The sequence below is a fragment of the Rousettus aegyptiacus genome, unplaced genomic scaffold (assembly GCF_014176215.1).
Source record: "Rousettus aegyptiacus isolate mRouAeg1 unplaced genomic scaffold, mRouAeg1.p scaffold_m13_p_4, whole genome shotgun sequence".
NCBI lineage: Eukaryota > Metazoa > Chordata > Mammalia > Chiroptera > Pteropodidae > Rousettus > Rousettus aegyptiacus.
The window spans coordinates 146,235,105-146,257,935 of NW_023416307.1; the positions used below are offsets into that span (position 1 = coordinate 146,235,105).

The 22,831-nt window shown below is 35.7% G+C and overlaps 1 long non-coding RNA gene across 2 annotated transcripts in view; it reads left to right on the forward strand.

The window, feature by feature from the left end:
* LOC118601651 overlaps positions 1-22,831 on the forward strand; it is a 343,923-nt gene that overhangs the window by 169,169 nt on the left and 151,923 nt on the right. The window contains exon 1 of one of the 2 annotated variants that reach the window (XR_004950453.1): positions 19,497-19,558. The exons of the other annotated variant lie outside the window; for it this stretch is intronic. This is a non-coding gene — a long non-coding RNA (uncharacterized LOC118601651). Of the gene's footprint in view, positions 1-19,496; positions 19,559-22,831 lie in introns of those variants that run through there. 2 annotated transcript variants of the gene reach the window in all.

The following is a 22,831-nucleotide window of genomic DNA, read 5'->3' on the forward strand; positions in this document are numbered from 1 at the left end:
TTCACTGACAAGTTTACTTCTTGGAAGGATGTTATTATCTTTATTATCAAATTTAGTGAAATAAATAAACTTGGTAGTGCATGTTGCCAAACTCTCCATAGCCTGATATGGAAAAGTTTACTTTCTTTCATTTCATCACATGTTATCTGAACACTTTCTTTGTGTAAGATGCAAAGTCAGTTTCTGAGCTGGGATACAGAGCTCTTCCATGGAATTTATTGATGATTGGCTAGATGCTCAAACTTATAAGTATCCACGTTTGAATAAACTACAGGATACAAGAGAAACACAAACTGGGAATTCCGAGGCTTCAGAAGGAAACTCTCTGTTCCTTTGGTGTCAGAGATCAGGAGAGGCTATGTGCAGGTGGTGGCACTCCACTCAGACCTGAGAGACAGAGACTGGGGTACAGGACATTTGAGGTGAAGGGCTGGGGCGGGCAAACCACCACTTCAGAATCATTTCTAGGCATCTGCTGCATCAATTACATCCCTCATCTTGACTGCTTCCAGGGAATTGCTCTGACATTAAAAACAGAGCTCCTTGAAAGGAAGCTCACAAATTAAGACAAAACAAACACTACTCAACTGACAGCATGTTCAGTAAATTGAGATGAACGAATGCATAGAAAACATCTAGCACATAAACAGATAAGTGTGACTTAGAGAAGTCAAAAGTCCTCTTCTCAATAATAAGGGCTATTTCTCATCATCTTCATTTCCCTGGGTTTTAGAATTACTGTGATACATGATAGGCAATCACAAACACTTGCTGAATGTTGTGAAGTAGTATTACTTATATCCTTTAAATTATCTTAGACTCATTTGGTATCTTTTATCTCCCAACCAGCCGTTCCCAACTCAAACTATCTTCCTGTTCTACCAATCTTTTAACAATGCCCATTGGATCTAAACATTTCTTCATCACCTGGGCCATAGTTGCTCACATCTTTAAATCTTATTGCCTTATTCTAAATCCTATTGTGGCTTTCTCTGCTTATTGACTTAAACCATAATATCAGAGTTTATTTTGAAAGGTCTGTCCAGTATAACCTGACCTTCCTTCATTCTGTTCTATTATCATTCTATAGGAGTGATACACTCCTGTTTCAGATAAGATAATGGTAGTCACTCTTAGAGTACTTTCATAAGACAGTTCTATGATATAGAAAGAGTGTTTGGGGAGAAATGGCAAGGGTTGAGGTGTTCAAAGGCAATATCAAGAAGAATATAAACCATATTAAAGGGCTTAAATTTTATCATGCAAATAATGGGAACCAATGAGGAGTTTTAAGCAGGAAAATAATTATGAGTAGATATTCATTTTTGAAAGATCATTTTATATGTTATGTGAACCATTAAGGAAAATGGAGAGGTGCACACATAAGTGGAATGTCTTTAAAAGTGCTCCTGTGAAGAATTTGATGACAAGCCAATGTGATATTTGTTTGGATTGCTACCAATTTCCAGGCGCTTGCCTGGGTGTTGGGCTGTCAGGATTAATAAAGCATGATACTTGTCCTTGAGTTGGTCACAGGCTTCTTGGAGAATCAACCATGTGAACCTATAATTACAATGCAGAAGGATAATTGTGTTAATAGGGGACCAGGAAGGAAGATATGGATACCCCAAGGTGAGACTTCTTGTGGGAGATTGACCATACCTTATAGGGAAAGCTAATTTTGGTAACTTTTCTGGTGTTCTGAGTTATAGTGAGACTCTTAAAAGTTTTTATGGCAGCTATAATGGCATAAATGTCATCTCAACCTTTCTGATATTCTACATGTTGTAATGTTCATGTATCTCCTTTCCTGATAAGAGCTTAGGTTAGGAGAGACATTTCGTTTGTGTGTCCTTGGATTTCCCCATGGTAGGGATGCTCAGCAGGAATTTAATGGCTTATTGACTGTGAATGAATTAATATATGAATGATAAACTTACCTCTGACTTCTAAAGCCCGATACTGGCTTTTGATAAATATAGAACAAAATGGCTTTTAATGGGCAACTTAGTTTTCAAGGTGTTAAGGTTGGAGAGCACAGTTAGTGGTTTGCACCCAGAATTTTATAGACCATAATTCTAAAGCAGAAGCTATTAGCCTAGGTGCTATATGGTGTTGATTTTTAAAGAATGGAAGGATTCAAACTTAGGGCATTAATGTTCTCCGGTGTTCAGTGTGTGTTTGACTTGGGACTTTTCTTAACCTAAGTTCCTCATTGACACAGAGCTTGAGCAAGGGGCTTGGGCAGATAATGTAGTCTGTGAAGTGATAACAGAACAGAAGGAAGGGGCTAGAAGAGTGAAACAGGACGGGAGAGCCAGTTCAGGGTTAAATTCTCAGGTTGGAAACTCCATGATCTTAGGAGGAACTATAAAGAACAGACCTCCAAACTTTTCACCTCAGGGATATAAGAGAGAGCATTTGACCATGTCCTATTGGTTAAGAATTTCCCACAGGACTTCTAGGCTGTGCGTGAGAGTCTAGAAGGTTCCTGTAGGGTCCGCATGACTCTATGTCAGGGGACATTAAGGAAGAACATGAGAGATATGTGTAGAACTGAGGCAAGGTGCTATCAGTTTACAATTGAGTAATGTAGGCTATTATAGCATGGCCTAGGGTAAATGTAGAAAAGCAGGATGTAAGGAAAAGAGATGTCCTATATAGTACTTCGCACAGGTGTCTTGCTTGCCTTTAAACAATCCTATGGGATTGGCTTTGTTATTATAATTTTATAAATAAAAAAAATTTGAGGATCTTAGAGGATAAGTAAACCACTTACAGTCATATACTACAGAGTAGTATAGCCAGATTATAATCTGTGCATGTCTCACTGCAAAGTCTATGCATTTTCTGGGACATCACATAGATTATCCCTTAGTTCAATAAACTTCACCCCTGAAGTACTTTCTCATTCTCACCCTTCTTGACATCAACTCTCTTTTGAATTTGTAGCTTTTTGACCCCTGAGGTGCTCTATTGACTACTTGGGAGTCCTCACAGTCTAGACCCCAGCTCGTCTAAGCCTGGCATGTCACATTCTGAGTCTCTCATAATGTTATGCAGTTTTGTCCTCTTGAAAACCTGCAAATGTCTTTCCCCCTCAATGATACTATACATGTTATATTTATGAAGTTTGACATTTAAAATTACCCCGTGGTAAAGTTTATGCTCAGTAAGATAATTTTATTTTTATCTAATAAGAGAATTACTATTTTTGCTTGCGTTTTAGAACCAGGCAATACAGCCAGACTACTGTTTATTTATATCTCCTACAAACTTATGGTAAGTGATAAACAAAACAACACAATGCCTTTAATCATCCAAATACCTTTCTCAGAAAAGTGAGCTCTTCGATTCAGTCTTTCTAGGATGCAAAATATTTTATCGAAACTTGTGAGCATAGATTTTTTTTTTTAATGCAGAACTAAATTTTTCTATCATGGAAGAAGGCAAAAATAGCCAGGAAGGGAAATGATCACACTTCCTTAGAAGTTATCAGTGAGAGAAAAATCTCTTACGTACCTACTGACTAACTTTATTCACTGATTTAAAATTTTTATTTAAACACGTATCATCTTAAAGCAAAGTCAAGAAGTGAGAGAGAACTTTGAATATAAAGAGAAACAAGGACTTGGTCTTCCCTTTCACAATATGCATTCACACACATGCACACACATTCACACAAATTTGTGCAGTTTTATCTTTGACTCGTTGGCATTTGTAGAAGGGTCAGAATCACTGACTTTAGCTTCTAAAATTGTCCGTGGCCTCCTGCAAATACCTGTTATTGCTCCAAGATGCCTAGCATAGAGTAGGAAATCCTTCCCCAAAGGACAACCCTCCCATATACAATTAGGGATTGTCTCGACTGAATGATATTGAAGTGACCCCAGCATTTTATTACAAATAACGTAAAAAAAAAAAAACTTTAAAATAAGACATGAGAAATTATTTTCCATTAACATCTATGACCCAGGGTTGATATCTTTCATAGACAAAGCATAATTACAAATAAATTCAAAGGAGAAATAAAAACAAAATGAAAAATTCTTTAAAGACATGAAGAGAAGAATCACAAGAGACCCACTATAAATGATCGGTAATAAAATTTGGAACCTCATTTAGTTAAGTAAGTGTATGTCATATGCCCTTATCTTGTCACACTGGTGAATACTTTAAAATTAGGGATAACTTCTGTTGATGAAAGTAAATTTACAGACTTATAAAGATTCAGTAGGAATATGAATATCTATAATATATGTATATATATATAATACATATATAGGATTTTATATATATGTAGTGTTCTTAAGTAGTAATTTGGGAATATAAATCAAATGTCATTTTTATTCCTAGGAAGGTATTAAAATTATATCTTTGTAGTTTATGCTTAATGTAAGGAAGATGTTTATTTGGTGTTTGTCCCAATGAAGTTGGCAGAAAATAGCTTTGAGTATATAAATAGTTGTCAGCTGTCAAGAAGGAAATCAAGTAAGTTAAAATCACACAGAGGAGAGAAGAAAAGGTGCAGAGTGGCGGAGTAAAGGGGAGCACTGATTCTCAAGTTACTGCTAAAGGGTGCAATATGAGGGTTCCCCTGTAATTTTATGTGTGGGCACCTGCCCTGTGTTTGGAATTTAACCCTCTGATTGTGAATAATTGTCTTCTCTCATGGAGACAAGAGCGTGGAAGTCATAGAATTGGATTTTATCTTTTCTACAATTTAACATGGCCGTTCTCTTAAAGCTCATTATTTAAAAATGACAGCCTCTTCTATGGCCTAGATCCTGGGTCATGAGCTTCTTGACAGAAGTTCCTTCGCCTCATACAACTGTCACAACTGAAAAGTAGAATGAAAGAGGCACTCAGTTTCTAAACTTGCTGTCAGAAAGCACTCTTCTTTTATAAGGCTGTTCTGGACCTGAATTTAGATTGAATTTATTCCAACCCTGTCTCTCTCTTAGGATCCATATATATACTCTAGCCTTGATGCATATTTTCAGTGTTTCATCGACAGTATGAAAAGAGTCAGAGGGAAAATGTTGATGTATTTTTACAACACTGGTGACTTGCCTGTGTTCAGCCAGCATCCGTTTTAGTACTCAGGATGTATGTTAACATTCAAAGTGAAGAAACAAGGACGAGTGAGGCTGTGGACCACTTCTTGTTTGAGGTGCAGCATTCTCATTCTGTTAAGAAAACTTTATACCTAAAGCCAGATAACTGGGATCATGTTCCTAATAACTATAAATATATTTATATATTTGGTCATCAGCATTCCTCACTGTTTCCTACATTTATTCAATCACAGCTTTTGTCATTTTTCCCTTAGACTTTCATTTATTCTTTTCTAATATTTGACACTATTCTCGTGTGTTCTCTCTCTCTCTCTTCCTGTCTCATTCTTATCTCATTTTTATGTTTTCGTGAAACAGGGTCATTAGATGCTATATAAAAATATTATTTGTAATGTTCATTCCAAGGCATTTAAAAAACTTGGTGTACACTAAACTAGTCCTCAGAGTACTTAATTGTATGGAAGTATCATAACTTATCACGCCAATTTCCTAGGAGTAAAATCATTGCATCTGTGGGTTTTTCATATGTAGTACAAAATTTCTCACTGACTCTTACCATGTAGAAGTTAGCCTATTTCCCAACACTCTTTTTCAACTTAAAAAGCCTGTCAATCAGAATACATTCAGCTGCACATAACAGAAATACCCAAATAATATTGGTTAACACTATAAAATTTTATTTATCTTTCAGGCATAAGAAATTTGGAAATAGACTATACGTTACAATACAAAAAAAAGTGTACTAGAGAGCTTCAGCCATCTCCTTAGCATTGCAAATGGGAAGAACGAGGGCAAGCAGAGGGGCAGAAAGGAGAACCTTCTAGATGATCTGACTTTCTTTTAGAAGCACTCCCAGAAATTCCACGTTGAACTTCCAAAGACATCTCTTTGGCCAGAACACCACATGAATATATTCAGTTGCAAGTAAGATGGGGAATTACAAAAATATTTTATTTGATGGCAATATGCTCAACTAAAAAGCAAGGTTTTTTTTTTTTTTTTTTTTTTTTTGGTACAGAGGAAGAGAAGAACAGATATCGAGGTAGGCAACTAGCACTGTCCATCATAATAGAAAAGAAAAGAAAATAATGTTATTCCAGGGGTTTTACTTGGTAGTCTTTTGATTTTAGTGATATGCAGCACTGTTTTCACGTTTGGTGAACATTTCAATTTTGTGTGTGTGTGTTGCTCAGGCACGTCTTTTGGCCATTTATTTTATTGGAAGGGAACATGAGATACTCTTGTGAAAAGAACCCGACAACAAAACTGGTTATGAAAGGTGAACGCAGAGGAGCAGGGCTGATGGCGAGCACTGAATTCATTTAAATATAGAACAAAATATAAATGTCTTTTGGGGATATGCTTGCAGAAAGTAAATGTTAGGAACTCTGACATAAAAGTAAATGCAACAAAAACAAAACTTGGGCACGGATGATAAAAGAAGTGTGAGAAACAATGTGCAAATTTCCTTATATTTAAAAAAAAAATAGTCAGCTAATAGCTTCTGCCTAATTTAGATACACTTAGAAAGGGAAACACAAAGTTATAGAGTTTATCAGTAGAATAAGAATATGCTAATAATTGAAACAATACTAAATACGAAAAGCTAGAAGAAATAGGAAAGGTGATAAGATGTAAAGTTCTTATGTTTTACCTGCATATTATATTTATTGTACAAAGATGACTTAGAGAGTTAAGTAAAATATCTTAACCACTGAGGAATCATCAGGAGACTACAGACCTTCTAAAATTTAAGAAGGAAATGACACACAAACACACATGCCCTATATGTCTCAAAAAAGTACATATCCACAGAGCAAAAAGACAGAAAACATTAAGAAGAAAGATATATAAGAAGACACTAGAGAGACCAATTCTGTTAGTTCAATAGAAACATGATATAAATTTTAATCTACTGAAAGCACTGAAGGCTCAGATTGCATTAAAAAGCAATGCCCAATATGTATTATATGCAAGAAACACGTCTAAAACAATGTGATTCAAAAAGGTTAAATATAAAAAGACAAGTGCCTACAATAATATAGCAGCAAAAGTAAGTGAACGATAAAAATAAATTGATGTCAACCAAAGAGTAGGGGGAGTCTTTAAAGCATCCCTTTTAGATGATACTTTTACAATCACTTTAATTACAAAGAGAGCAACAATAATGGAAAGAGGTAGACCCACTTTACTTATCAATATTAAGTTAAAACATAAAAAATTACATATAATAAAATATAATTTTATAAGTAAAACAGCATGAACCAAATGGGAACTGTGCAAGTGTAGTTCACTGTTAGAATAACATAGCAAAGTATGGTAGGTTGGCTCATTCAAGATATATGCCAGTTTCCTCAGAGTAAGCATGCTCACCCTGAAGAGGCTGAACAGCCAAATCTCTATATATTATACATTTCCTGTGGGAGAGAGACAGACATGATTATCAAATTCGGTGTTAGCTGCCAAGAACAACAATTAGGAAGGTGGTGGTATCTTATTCATATCTCAGCTTAAATGGTGATTTTCTCAATCCATCAAGAGTGGAGTGTTTGTTCACAACCTCCTCAGGAGCTTCCTGAGTGTAATCTGGATGTCAGCGGCAGGCTCAGAGGTTTCCTGTTTCTCCTGCTTCCTGCTGTGACTAAGGAAACAGATTCTTTGGCAGGTCAGTTCTGTACAATTGTTCTAGGAAGATTGGGAGAGCCAACCTAGCCCTGGACTTCTGGTTTTGAATACCTCCTTCTTAAAATCATGGAATTGATTTCTATTATCTGCAACTGCATTCTGGTGAAGACACAAATAAATATAATTCACCATATTAATGTGTCATAATAGAAAACATATTATTGCCTACATAAGTGCTTAAAAAGTATTTACTTTAAAAATTCCTATAGATAAGCAATAATGATGTACAAAAAGTAAAATAAACAAATTATGGATTCAGCAGTCACATATATAAACAATGCCTTCACATACACTTAGCAAAAACAATTTATATAAAAAACTTTAAAATTCTGCTGAAGTAAATACACACATACTTATACACACATGGACTTATGCCCACAAGATTTAAATAAATAGAAAACCATTGTACTTGCATATGACTTATCATCCTTTATTAACTTTATTCCCTGAAAGTTCTCTTGAATTTTCCGATTGTTTATAGTAGTATATTTTAAAGTTGGATTTCTACCTTGTTTCTTACACCAAAATAACTTTCAGTTTGATCACATTTTAACCTAAAAAAAAAAAAGACCACGAAAGTGTTAAAATTAAACATGACTGAATTTACATGTTATCCTGAAGCAGACAAAGTAGTCTTTATAGGACTCAGAACTCATAAGATGTAAATTAAAATAATAGTGAAAGTAAGCACATAAATACTTTGAGCTTCTCATGTGAAAAACATCACAAACAAAATTAAAACACAACAAGAAACTGGAGAATAAATATCTGCAACATAGATTTTATTGAGACTATAAAAATACTACAAAAATCTAGTACAATTAATGAATGAGTGTCTCAAATGTTTTACAACTATGTAAATACAAAAAAAATGAAGAAATAAATGAAAATATGCTAAAACATACTCCTAATTGAAGACATTTAAATAAAAGTAAAAATGAGATAAACTTTTTCATCTATTCAAATGACAAAAATGTTTTATTTTGATAATATAGTTCTGGAAAGATGTGTAAATTATGACTTCTCATCAGAGGAACATAAAAAAACCGAAGATGTGAATTTAGCAATTCCACTCTCTCAATTTGTACCTGAAAAAGTTGGCCAAGTTATTGGAACTAGAATGTTCCACAGCTTTGTTTATGATATGACAAACAACAGAAAACAAACCATATATTTTAAAATCTAAATAAATATTGTAATAAATTATTTTATAACCATTAACATGAAGAGCATATATATGTCATATGTATATGACATATATATGCTGTTATGGAAAGAACTCCAACACATATTATTAAGTGAAATGAGCAAAGATCATGAGACATGTACACTATTATCTGTTGTGTAAATATGAATAATATCTATATATTCATAAATAAGTATACACTGATACATGCACAAAAAATTGTTTTGAAGTAATTACGTGAGACTGTTACATTGGTGACTTTGGACCAGGGTTTTAGAATTTTGAAAGGACAATTTTGCTTCAATTTTCCTATATTATTTGAATGTTCCAAACTTAAACAAAACTTTATTAAATTTATTGGGATGTCATTGATTAATAAGATTATATGTGTAAAGTATACAATTCTATAATACATCATTTGTATATCGCACTGTGTGTTCGCTACCCAATGACCTTGATAGGTTTTCATTAGAAAATTTATCAACAGGGGTTATTTCAAATGTGAGATTACAGGCATTTTTGCCTTCTTATTTTATACGCTGTTTAAAGAGCCTAGTAATGTATACAGAGGGTCAAAAGTACCTAACGTTTCCAGAATTTAGTAGGTGACCATGAAATGGTTTTCCATGAATTCTCTCTTTAACATCTTCCACAATGACGTGAATCACGTAACACAGATGCTGCCACCCTATGCGTGAAGATTCTGAGGCTCAGAAATGTCAACAGGACTTGGCTAACGTGACACACAAGGTTGGAGATGGAGTAAGGATTTCAACGCACACATTCTCTTCTCATGTTGTGCTCCTTCCGTATATCTTCCTCTTCCTATTAACCACGACAAAAACGTATTTCTGTTAAAAAAATACATTTCTGAAGTTAAAAGATATTTCAATTCCAAGAGTAGATGAATGCTTAATTTTTGCCCATGAATAAAAATGAAAGATAATATGCCAATGACACTGCATCAATAAAAAAGAATAATCCATTATTACAGCATGAGTAGGTGTGTGATACTGCCTCGTTAATGAGCTGCTATGCATAAGTGCAAAAAGATAAACTTGACATTTATACTGATACAACTGAAAAGAGAAGACCTTGTATTGCGACCTGTTCTCGCTTGCTTAAGTTTTAAAGAGTTTTATTTTTCAAAAATAGAAATGCAAGATTGATCCTAGTCAGAATGGAGAAGTCACCAGCCAGCTCTTTTTCTTCTCTCTCCAACGACCCTTTGCTACCTCTTTCTGATGCTCTGTGCCCCTTTTTCCATCAATTCTTTTTAATTCAGTCTTTGAAAGGGCAGTGGCCCAACCAGAACCATAGTTTAGCCACTCTTGTATGTGGGATTAAAGTGATGCTTCAACTTTAACCTACATCATAATTCTTCGGCAGTTGCTACTTGTATTTTAAAACATTCCTTCATGCCGCATCTAAACAACTTCAGGAAAAAGGTGAGGGTGAGGGATTCTTACTTGGAACTGGAGCGCAGGCTCCTGAGTGGGCTGAAGGCTTGCCACTCTACAGTCTGTTTTGTATAATGAGCGGTTGTTTCCATTTCAATCTTCTTAAAAGTGGGCTTGACTGAAAGGCTATGGAAGAGGATGGAGACTAGCTATTTCTTGCCCTACTTGTCTCTGTTCCCGTGTGTCATCTTCATCTTCTCTTCTCACTGTCACAGTATCATTTCATTGCCGCCTCTTTCAAGAAGCCCTTACATCACCTGGCCGAAGCAGAAAGAGGAACCAGGAACTGGTGTCTATAAACACCATTTAGTGACTTTCCTAACATGAGGCTTTTTTCTATATCGCCTTGCTCAAAAGCCCCTAATGCCTCTTGTAGCACCTCCTCTATCTAGGCTGGACTCCTCAACATGACAGTTAAGGGTCTCTCCAGTGAGGCCTTTTAGCCCTAGGTTCTTCTGATATCCTACCCTATCCTCAACCATGCTGGATCCCCTAATACTCAAGTACATAGAAATACCTCTGCCACCCATGTAATTCACACATCTCTTAAAGGAACCTTTCCCTTTTTGTCTCTTAAATTAATTACAGTAAATTTATTGTATAGATTTACATGCATCATCAGCTATCACTTAATGGTAATATATCATCTCTTCCCTTGGGATGCTCCAGTTCAATTTCTCTGTGGTGGTTCATAATGCATTTATTACTGCAGACCAGGTAACCTGTAAAACATCATTTCTCTTCTAACATACCACGAATTCCTATTTGATTTATGTCTGAATTTACCCCTCCCTCCTCCTCAGGGCCTTGCACATGGATAAAGAAAACATTTGTTCATCCGAAGTGATTGATAGGAAATATAGGAGCTTTTTGTGTTTATTGAGGGCCATATCATGGACTTCTGCATATAGAAAGCATTCATATATAAAACCTACATTTTCTGAGACTTTTCTCAATTTCAAAATAATACCTCATTGTCACATTGTATGTCTTGGCTTCTGGATTACAAATGTAGTGACATTAGTGTATCCATTTCTCTTCATGTGGAACATAATGCTCAACATGAGAATATCATCTCTACTCTAAACTCAACAAAATTTTATCTTCATCTTGGATTGTTCTTGATTTGTAGTTGCTCCAAGTCATATGCAGGTACACACACACACACACACACACACACACACACACACAATTTTGATGTCAGTGCTATGGAAAAGATTTTGAGATAAACCCATCCTTTTCCTAGACTATCTCAAAGCTCTTTTTCTGCCATCAGTTCTCATCAGAAGCTCTGCAATTCTGTCTCTAATGCATGTCTCAAGTATGTAGAGACACACCTTTCCAACTCCTGGCATACAGTACTCAGAATCAGGAAGAGAAAGAAGGCAAAGGTCACTAGAGATAATAATAACAGTTTCATTTAAACGTTTTCTAAAGTCGAACATTTGAGCATCCTACAAAACCCGAGATGGGATGGAGAGAATTTTTTTCTTTCGAATCTCAAGACAATGAACTTAATGGGGTTGGACACCTCCTACAAATCAATTTCTTATGACCAAATATCTTCTGCTAAATATAGAAGTGGGTGTATTTCAATATTTGTTTTTCTTTTTTCCAAATCCCCTTCCCTTCTTCCTTCCTGTCACTTAGCTTCTGCTGTTCTGATTCCTACCTGCAGCCCTTTCATTACAGGACTACAGCACAGGAGCAGCACACTTTTTAAAACAGAATTTAGGACTTGACACAGAGGAAGGGATCCAGCTAACTCTGCAGAGAGAATCTAATTAGGTAGATGGGATTTGAGAAGCTGGAGTTTTTCTAGGACACCTGGCTCACCCTTCTGTGTAATGGAAGTTGTCACTGGCCCTTTGCAGGCAGCTGAGGCATCAGGCCGTGGGTGTCACTTCTCATCTGAATTAAATGCTGCCTCCGGCATGACGTCTCAGGCAAACAGGAACTGCTGGGTGCTCAGGCACTAGGATTTTTACCTGAGGTCCCTTTCAACTCAGAGGCACTGTGATTTTGCACAGGGAGAGAGATGTCAGCTCAAGATAAGGAAGAACTTCCTAAAAATCACCTACCAATCACCAGATAGACTGTTTTATTGAGTAGTGGGATCTTTGCTACCAGCCAAATTCAGGTAGAGAGGTAGCTTACTGCGAAGATGAAGGGAGGGTCCACTTCAGAGCCATAAGACTTGCTAAGTGAACTTAGAGCTGTCAGACTAAATCTGTCACCCATGAAATGGTGAATGTTATATTTATTCATTCACATATTTAATAAATATTTACTGGGAATCCACTGCATGCCAGGCATTGTTTTAGGGATGGGGTTAGAGATTAAAACAGGCAAAATCCTTACCTTCATGGAGCTTGATATTAATGAGGAAAGGCAGAAAACAAGTAAATTAACAACTGGCTGTCATGTGGTAATAGTGGTATAATGGGATAGAGGATGCTGGTGATAGTGCCGTCGAATTTGGGGAATTAAATGAAATTTAATGATACTAATGAAAATTAAATAAAATAATAATACTGGCATTTATTAAGCATGCTCTGGGTTCCTGGAACTATACAAAACACTATGCCTTAAACCTCATATCAAAAAGAACACATATTTTCACTTTACAGATACTGCAACTGAGACTTTGAGTAGCTGTGTAACTGGTCAACTAAACCTAATTGGTTAGAGGTAAAGCTAGCAATAGAATTCAGGTGTGAGGACCTGGCTCACTCATAGCTGGCATCCAATTAATTATGTTGTTGATGATGAAGTTTGTTAACATCATGACGCTATTGAGTTATTTGAAGGTTATGTGAAGTTAAAATTTTATGCGTTTAACAAATATTGGCTATGCAATGCTTGAATCTATGATGCTTGTAGGGAAACAGGAAAATCTTTTGCTTTGCTGTAACTTTCCATCTAGTTTGGGGAGCTCTGTCTCAGGAAAAAATAACATAAAGCAGCATGGGACATTGGGATATCATAGTTCTAAACAGAAGTCATTGTTGTTATTGGCAGAAGGGGGATACAAGGAGGAATGTGGTCAGGAAAGACATGTAGGTTTGGGTGAGATCTTGAGAGGGATAAGTAAGAAACTGGTGTGAAGGAAAGTAAAACAGAGGAGGTGGCTTGTTTGCAAAAATCCATGAAATTTTAGCAAAAAAGTAGAAACATCATCAATAGAACAATGACTAAACAAATGGTAGTACATTCACTCGGTGGGATACTATTCAGTGGTAAAAAGGAAGAAAGTACTGACACATGCAACAACATTGTTGAATCCCAAAAGCATTAGGATGAGTAAAAGAAGATAGACACAAAAGACTACATCCTGTATGATTCCGTTTGAAATTCAAAACGGAGCAAAACTAATCCATGGGGATAAAAGTCAGAAAAGTGATTCATTCATGGTATGGAAGGAATTAACTAAAAATGAGAATTAAGAAACATTTGGGGGCAATAGAAATATTTTCCATCTTGAACTGGGTGGTAGTTAAATAAGTGTATACATGTATAAAATGTCATTAATTTTACATCTCAGATTAAACACTTTATTGTATGTAAATTAAACTTTAATAAATCAAATACAGTAGAGGAAAAAAGAAGTAGAGTGGGATACTCCAGAGAACAGAAATTGGTTTATTTAATCAAGACATAGATCTACAAAAGGCATTTTGCAAAACATGAAAAAAATTGTTAGGAGTCAGTTTCCAGAGGGGCTATGAGTAAAAAATACAGGCATTATAATTTATCCTATGAACAACAAGTAACTTCTGGAGTTTCTTAGTAGAAAGTTAGTAAGTAATGTTTCAGGAGGGGGTCTGTCAGTGATATGAGGTCTGGGCTGGAGGAAGGTAGTCTAGAAGCAAAGAAAATATTAAGTGCCTACTGTGTGCCAGACTGACATTTTCATCATTTGCTGGATGAAGGACATAAAACTCGGAGAAGCTGACTTTCCCTGGATCACAAAGCTGATCATTATCGGAGCTGGGAAACTGGATTCCAAAGCCCAGATTTCTCGTACTATCCAGGCTTTGTTTTCAGAAGTCCTGAAGTAAGGTGAGTCAGGACAAGCAAGCTAGCCTGTGGAGGTCTGAAAGGGGAGGAGTGGAAATGATGTAGGTACTTAATATTGCTCAGGAAGATCAGAGGGATTTCCAAAGCATATGGATCTCCTGTGTTTTCTGTAACTGGTCTAATGTGATAATTGAAGCCCCTGGAGCACAGGACCACTTCTGTCACTGTGCGAACATTCCCTCCACCATGACAAAGATGGACCAAATCCTCCAGCATTTGAGACCATGTAGGAAGTTGTATACATGCCTAAAGAATAAATAGAAGAGTACAAGAAATATACAGAGACATTTGCATATACTGGGAAGAGAGTCTGACTTTAGGGATATGCCTCTCAACTGGGAACATGGGGACTTTCTTGAGGAGATGCATAGAGACTATCTTAAGTCTAGGACAACAAGCTATACTTTTTCTCTGTCCCTGTCTCTGCCTCTCTCAGTGGTAAAGGGGAGTGTTTTTTTTTGTTTGTTTTTTTTACTCTTATTAAAATTTTCTAAGCACAGCATTGAATGCATCAAGCTGGAAAAATAATAATACAAATAAAACAAAGTCCCCAACTGATCCCAGTTCTTTCCCAACATATGCTATGCATTAACTCACATATGACTCTACCTATAAATGTTATATATATATATCATATGTAATTATTTTTGGTGGCTATTTTAGCTAAAAAAAATAACATTGTCTTTCTTTTTTTTATGTAACAGTATGCATTGGAGAGTTTTTACTGTCAAAATCTAAAACAAACTTTATTCAATTATAATAGATGGATAGCATTTCTTAAGATGAATGTGCTTTAGTCTACTTAATAGTTATTCTACTTATTTGTTGTTGTTATAAAAATGCCTGCACAAAATATCCTTTTTTCTGTGCCTCAGGTGCATATTTTTGAATATTTTTCTCAAGAAAATTCTAAGAGATAAATTTACTAGATTATATTTAAAATTATATTTCTTCAAATTTCCCTCAAACATAGTTGAACCAAACTTGACACCTATAAGCAGCATATAAAAGTGTCTGCCAAACTTCACAAATACCCTATTGTATGATTTTCCCTGTGAATCTGTATTTTTCTAAGCTAGTAATTATATTATCACTTCTATTTTTACTGATGCACAGAAGACATAATTCTTATCCTACAGGAGCCTTCAATCAACATCTGTGGTTGACAAGAAAATAAAGGAAGTAATTAAGAAATAAAGACGTTAATATATTTTCCAGGAAAAAGATAGAGGGTAATAGTTATAAAGATTTTGGTAACTCTCTGAAATTTGTTGAAGCTTCCGTTCTCTCGCCATAAAGTCAGCAGAAATGAGTTGTCTCGTTGGGGATCTATGTGACCAAGAATTCAAGGAGTCTGAAGTATTCCGTTTGACTAGGCAAGGGGACTGCACTGTAAACAGCATGGAATGGTGGAGACTGTCACTGATAGGGGTCCAGGATTTCCTTTAATCGGTTGGGCATCATGGCCATTCCATATATCCTTTGTGAGCCTTAGCATCCTCGCTTGAGGAAGTGAGAACCCTCAAATGTTCTTTCTAGATGTAAAATTCTATTATTATAAAAACTAGTGAAATATATATTGAAATAGGGTATTCTTTTAGTCTAAACTTTAGTGGACGTCAATCACCGTGAACGTTTGTAAAACGTGAATTTCTAGGTCCCACCACCAGAGGTCTTGGCTGGTGCCTGGAAATTTTCATCTCTTACCATTTCTTAAGTGATGCTGGTACTGCTGGTCTGGTGACCACACTTTGAGAACTATTGCTTTACTCTGCTTCTCAGGCACCTAAAGGATGCAGGCTGGAAGAAAATCTGAGAGAGAGCGGATGGGGATTTTAAGTGATAGATTTATAGGCTCCAGAGACAATGAGCATGGAGCCAAATTGTGTTTTGAAAGAGACCATAGAGAATCTATAAAAGAGAAGGGCTGGGCCAGAGGGAAACCTTCCAAGGAGGAGGCTTTCGTTGTAATTCAGGGAAGATATAAGCAGAGTTTGAACCAAAATTATACTGAAGGGGAAGGAAAGAGGTTAATTCAGAATGATTTAGGAGATAGAACTAGAGGATCTTGGATTGCATGCTGAGAACGAAGGTGAGGGAGGAGTCTTGGATGCTTTGCAAATTTCTAGTTTGGGTAACAAGGTGTATGATGCTATCATTTGGATTGCAAAACAGGGTAAGAAGATTATAAGAAGGTTCCTCAAGATGTATGTGAGTAGTCTAAAGGGGTTAGTGTCATGAGCAGCCCCAAGTTCCTGCACAAGGACCAGAGATCTATGGGAACTGATAAGAATAATAGCTGTAGGCTTAATGGGATCTTAAATTGAGAATTATTCTGCCAGAACTAAGAACAAATAGGAAAGTCATGGAGGAGGGTGCTAGAAAATGGGGTTGATTTTATTTTCGAATTATATAGTCTTCTGTAAGAGTTTTGAGAAAGACTTTGAAACTTAAGTAAATAAATAATAGCAAGGCTTGGGGCAGCTATAAGAGAGTGATAAAGAGGCAATTGTAGTAGCAGCAGTTAAAAATTCACAAGGATAAAATAACAGAGTCATGAATAAGTCAGAAGCACACACAGACGCACATATGTACATATGAGATGGAAATGGAGAAGACAGGAAGGCTGATTTCTTTAAATAGTCATAGGTTATATCTTAGCTAAATAGCAGCAGCTTTAGAATATATGTGGAGAGAAACAGATGAAATAGATGAAAGTCTGAAAATAAATATATTAATCTATAAACAGTACATCTATCTGGGTGTTAGGTTCATGGGCTATGTTTATTTTCTTATCCAAACCTTTATTTTCTCAATTTTCTACGATCAACATGTTATACTTTAAAAACATGAAAAAGTTACTGAGCTGCTCTTTAAAAACTTGTTTTTGAATAGTGGAAGGTAAAAAGCATGATGGGATTCTTTAGTGAACAGATCAGAATTTGGTTTTCTGGTTTCGCTCTCTCTGAATCCCAAGACAGACCTTGGCAGCCCCACAAAGAACCATCTAGATCTCTCATTGCTGAATGATTGGCAGCAATGAGAGATCCTCCTGAGTGTTGCAGCCTCACAGGCAATGTGATCCATTCTCATTGGGAAGCCTGGGGCTAGGAGGCAATATTCAGAGTAACACAGCAGTGAAACCAGTTTGAAATACCAAGAAAAATGGTTAGTAAGCAGAACAGCTATAGCCCCTGGGGGACCAGGACAGATAGAGGTGCTCTGGCAAAATTCTTTTTGGAGCTCTGGGCTCACTTCATTCCCCAGGACTCAGAGGACCTGGCCGCAAATGGCCCAGGCCAGTACTGATGGATGCCAATAATAAAAGCAGAAAATTTAAACAAAACAAAACAAAACAAAAACCCTAAGACATGTCCCTGCTGTTCTCCTTACTAAGAAATATAATAGGTCTGATTTTAAGATCCATTCTTTATATGAGACAGGGTATTCATGGGAAAAGAGAAAAAAGGCAGATTTTGCTCTCGTCTCTCATTGATCTCTATCTTTTCTTTTCATTCATCCCTTTGCTTGTCAGTGAGCTCTGAGTCTGTGGCTCTGTGACCTGAGAAATAGAAACATAAGGGTTCAAAGATACATTGAATCCCTTCCCTTACTGATCCATGTTCTGTCTTTTTTGTCTTTGGAAAGACTTAAGCCCTGAGCCTGGCTCTGGTGAACTACAAGTTAATTGCTACGTACAAACAAGCACATACTAATCCTCTACTTTTCTCTCTTCCATATTCTCTCAAAAGTGACCCACAGAGTATTTTAAAAACTATGTTCATTTGTATTGGATGATTCTCACTTAGGTCAATATGGAAATCACCTTCAGCATCTATTTGAATTTTTTATTTTCCTATATTGTACATGTCATAGAGAACATGCAGTAGCCTATTCTTATTTCTCCTTCGACAACATTATCATCAGTTGCAAAGTGGCTGTGATCAGGCAACAATGGGAAATTGACGTGGGAAGTTTCTTGTCTGCTGCTCTACAAACATGGAGTCTTTCTAAATCACTGTGGGGCTCAGGCTTGGTTTTTCATCCTACTAGGTTCTCTGTCATCGGGTAAGCCCGAAGGCTGCGGAGAGAATGGTTATGAGAAGGAAGAGAGCTGTAGCTGTAGCCCTTGGTGGTGGAGGAACATACATAGTAACAAACAACAGAGCAGTAGTTAGAGAGCCAGATGAATAAATACCCCAACTTGCCCTTCCTTCTCCATCTTATCTCCAAGCAGTGCTGCCCACTGGCTTAAACCAGAATCTGGAGGGATTTCACTACATATTTGTACTCGCATACATGAAAGTGCATGTATATATTTAGCCATCTAGTTTATTTTATGCAAATATTATACACACACACATATTTGCAATTTGTTTTCCCCTTTTAATAAGATATGAGAGAAGTCTCCATGATCTCCATTGAAATTAAATGGGACCTGACCGGGAAATACTGATAATAAGTCTGTGAACAAAGGTTTTATTTCTATAATATTACAAGAGTCAAACATCAGGGTACAGCTGAAATCGGACCTTTTGTTAGGTCTATGTTTTATCCAGTGTTATAAAATCAGATAAATAAAAGGTTTTAAAGTATCTTAAATCACAAGAATGTTACAGAATATTATAGTTATTCTGCAACACAGACCATTTTCCCAGGTTAAATAAAGAAAGGGCAACTTTTCTGGCTAGAAAGGTCATTCGTTTATCTCACATATAAGCAATTTTCTGAAAACGAGGAAAAATATATTTCTGAGCTGACTCACATAGCCGAGTGATTTCTGAGGAGACTGTAGTAGGTCATCTAGGGGATGTGGCCACGCGTTGATCTGCGAGCTGAACCCGGACAGTAGGAAGCTCATCCCCTCCTCTGTGCCTGGAATGTCCGGTCAGTCCACTATTCTCACGCTAGGAACCTTTTTCAAGGGCGGAACCTTGAAAGAGTAGGTGGTGTTGAGACCATCTGGACGGAAGACGTGAGTGAACCACGTTAAGACTTCTGTGTAAACTAAGATCCTGGCTGGCGGGTGCGGTACTCCGTTTGTCTTGTGGCCGTCGGAGACCAGCCTTGTAAGTTCTTTTTCTTGTTAAACCTACCACCTACCAACCTGGAGTAGCCTGACTTCATTTGGTCTTCCTTGCCCTCTGCATATTTAGGGCCAGTTACAAATACCGTCCCCCCCTCACCCCCAAGCAGGTGTTCTTGAGTTTGCGAATCAACAGAAGCAACTCGAGGTGCGGAAAGACGTTCACTTTATCCAAAAGTAATTTGAAGAGGAGTCATGATTTTAAACTTTTTTGAGGGGAGGATGGGGAGAATGAGGAAATACATTATAAAATTTTATGTCTTTTCATGTATTACCCTTCAGTGCCTTATCTTAATATTACAGTGTTTTAGGTAATTGAATATTATTCTGTATTAACTGTGCAGTGTACATTTATCCATCACTAACACATTGAAGTACGTTTACATTTGTTTCAATTTTTCTTTATTCTAAATTGCATCAAACATCCTTTAAAAATTTATCATATCAATATAGAACATATACACAGAGAAGTATAATAAAACATATGTGGAGTTAAATTATTATTACTAGATAAATATTTCAAGGAATAGAATATTGAGAACTCAGTTTCCTCACTTTTCCATTCTCTCCTCTCCAAAGTTTATAAATATTATGGTTTCTAACATTATATATTAGTTTTTTTTTATTTTAAAACTTTACATAAATAAAATAATCCAATAAATAATTGCTTATGTTTGCATTATTTGGCTCAAATTGTTGGGCTCCTTTATCTTTTAACATGTAGCTGTCATTTGACATTTTTATTGTTACATAATGTTCAATCGATTTATTTTTTGGAGTGGATGGATATTCGCGTGGTAACGTTTGTGGCTATTGTAATTATAATGTTATTCTTGTACATGCATATTTATATATACACTAATACATTTCTGTTAGATATTGTCAGATCATAAGTTATGTTCAAATTTAATTGATGTCAGCATATTTTCTAAAATCTTTGAAGTAAATGCTCAGGATTGAAAAGAAAGCCATTGATCCACATTCTTACCAAACTTAAATTATCAAAATTTTTATTTTAAACATTTTGGCAAATGTGAAGTGGTATCTTATTATTTTCTTATTTTCCATTTTACTGATACTAATATAACTTTATATAATTGTCCACTTTGTGAAGTAACTTTTCAAATTTCTTTCAAGTTTTTATTAGATCATCTTACTGGTTTTTAATTGATTATACCTTAAATTTCTTATTGATCTGAAAATATTCTTTACATATCTTTATAGGAGTCCTTTTTTAGGTGTATTGAAAACATATTTTCTCACTTGGCGGCTTATTTTTGAATTGTTTTACTGGACTCTCATGATGAACAAAAGTTGACACTTTAAATGTAGTCCATTTTTTCCCCTATGGTTTGTATTTTAAAGCTGTTTTCATATGTTATAAATATATTCTTCTGTATTATATTCCCCAATTTAATTTTTATTTTTTACATTTAGAGCTCAAATTCTTGAAATTTATTATTTGTGAATTGTGAAATAGGAAGTAATACTTTTTATCCACATAGATATTCAATTTTCCAAGCACCATTTTTGAAAAGTGTCCTTCACTGTTCTTGAGTACTGCCATTGTTGAAATCAAGTGGTCATACTTATGTAAGTCTGTTTCTGTACCGTCATTCAGTTCATAAGGTCTGTTTTTCTTACTGGTGCTAATAATACAATGTCTTAATTACTATAGCTATATAATCTTGGAAACGAATAGGGTAAGTCTTTCACTTTATTCTTTGTTCCACTTCTCCTTTTTCAAGAATATCTTGGCTCTTTATGGCTCAGTAGTATGTTAAATAAAAATGGTGTGGGTGGGTGGACATAAATACCTGTTTTTCCTCTGGTATTAAAAGAAATGTTTTATACGAGTGACCATTACAGCTACAGTTTCGCTTCCTAATTATTATTTTGTAAATATGCTTTATCATTTTCCTTCTAGTTATAACTTAAGATAGTAACTTTTGTAATACATTTTCTGTGTCTCTTAAATACTTATGTATTTTTTATTTATTTTGTTAACACGAAAGTAGATATGTTTTTGTTTGTAAAGGCAAACTTTCATTCCTGGAATATTTTAAATTTGGTCATTACATATCCATAGACCTAAATTATAATTAATATTAATGATGTTGATGTCAAGGAGATCAACATTTTTTGAAAATATTCACCATGTTGGAGATAGGAACGCTATATAAAATATATTTTAAAATATTTTTTCCTGAAATAATTTTAAATGTTATGTTATGTTAAATGTGGATAATAATAATAATAATAAGAGAAAAAATATAATCATTACAAATTATTGGGTTCCTGATATGTATCTGGTACTGGGCTCTGCATTTTACCTAATTTTTAAAACTTTAACTTAATTCACACAGTAAACCTGTAAGATAACTATTATGAGCTTTGCCTTATAATATGAGCATTAAAGATGCACTATTAGTAAGTGGCCAAGACAGAAATTACAATTTTTCTACTATTTCTATTTCACTGTTTTGCCGTCCTTCTCCATCCAGGAAACTCTCTTATCTCATAGACATGTACTAAGAATGTCCCAGATAACCGAGGCATTCTTACACTCCTTTGCCCAGGAGAGTCCTTGACAAATCAGGAGAACTGGCCCCTGTTTATGACCTCTCTCTTGCAGGTTCTCAAGATGGTCAGCTCTTTATCTGGAAGAGCTTGTGATGGAGGTATTTTGGCACACATGCCAAATTAGTGGCATTGAATCCAGTGGCAAGATGAAGAAGGGGGATTAGGAAGTGAGTCAAAAGTGACAAAAACAGCAACAAACAGGAGGGACAAGTTTTCAAATATGATAATTCCATCTGGACAGTTGACAAAGAACAAATGCTCCTTTGCTCCCTGTGGAAATGATAATTTAGAAAAGCAGACTGGGGAGCTTTAGACAATTATTTAGGCATTTTAAATATTTATGAGTTCCAGTGTGCTACATACATTTTAAAAGACAGTTGACAACTGCAGCATATATCATCTTGTTCCCTCTGCAAGCTAAAAATAGTTTTCCTTTTTAATGTAAAAATAATACTTTCAGTTTGGTGTCCATGAAATAAAAGAGTGTAAAATACTAATTTACAGGCATGACGGCAAAGAATGCTATGAGAAATTCTTGTAAACTTTCAGATGAGTAATCTGACCCGTCACTTTTGCCTGAGAGAGAAACAATAGAGGGCACGTGTGATTAGTAGCCAGGGCAGGAGATGAAGTCTTGAGGGCTTGAAGTTGAGGCTGCCAGTCTTTACCCATG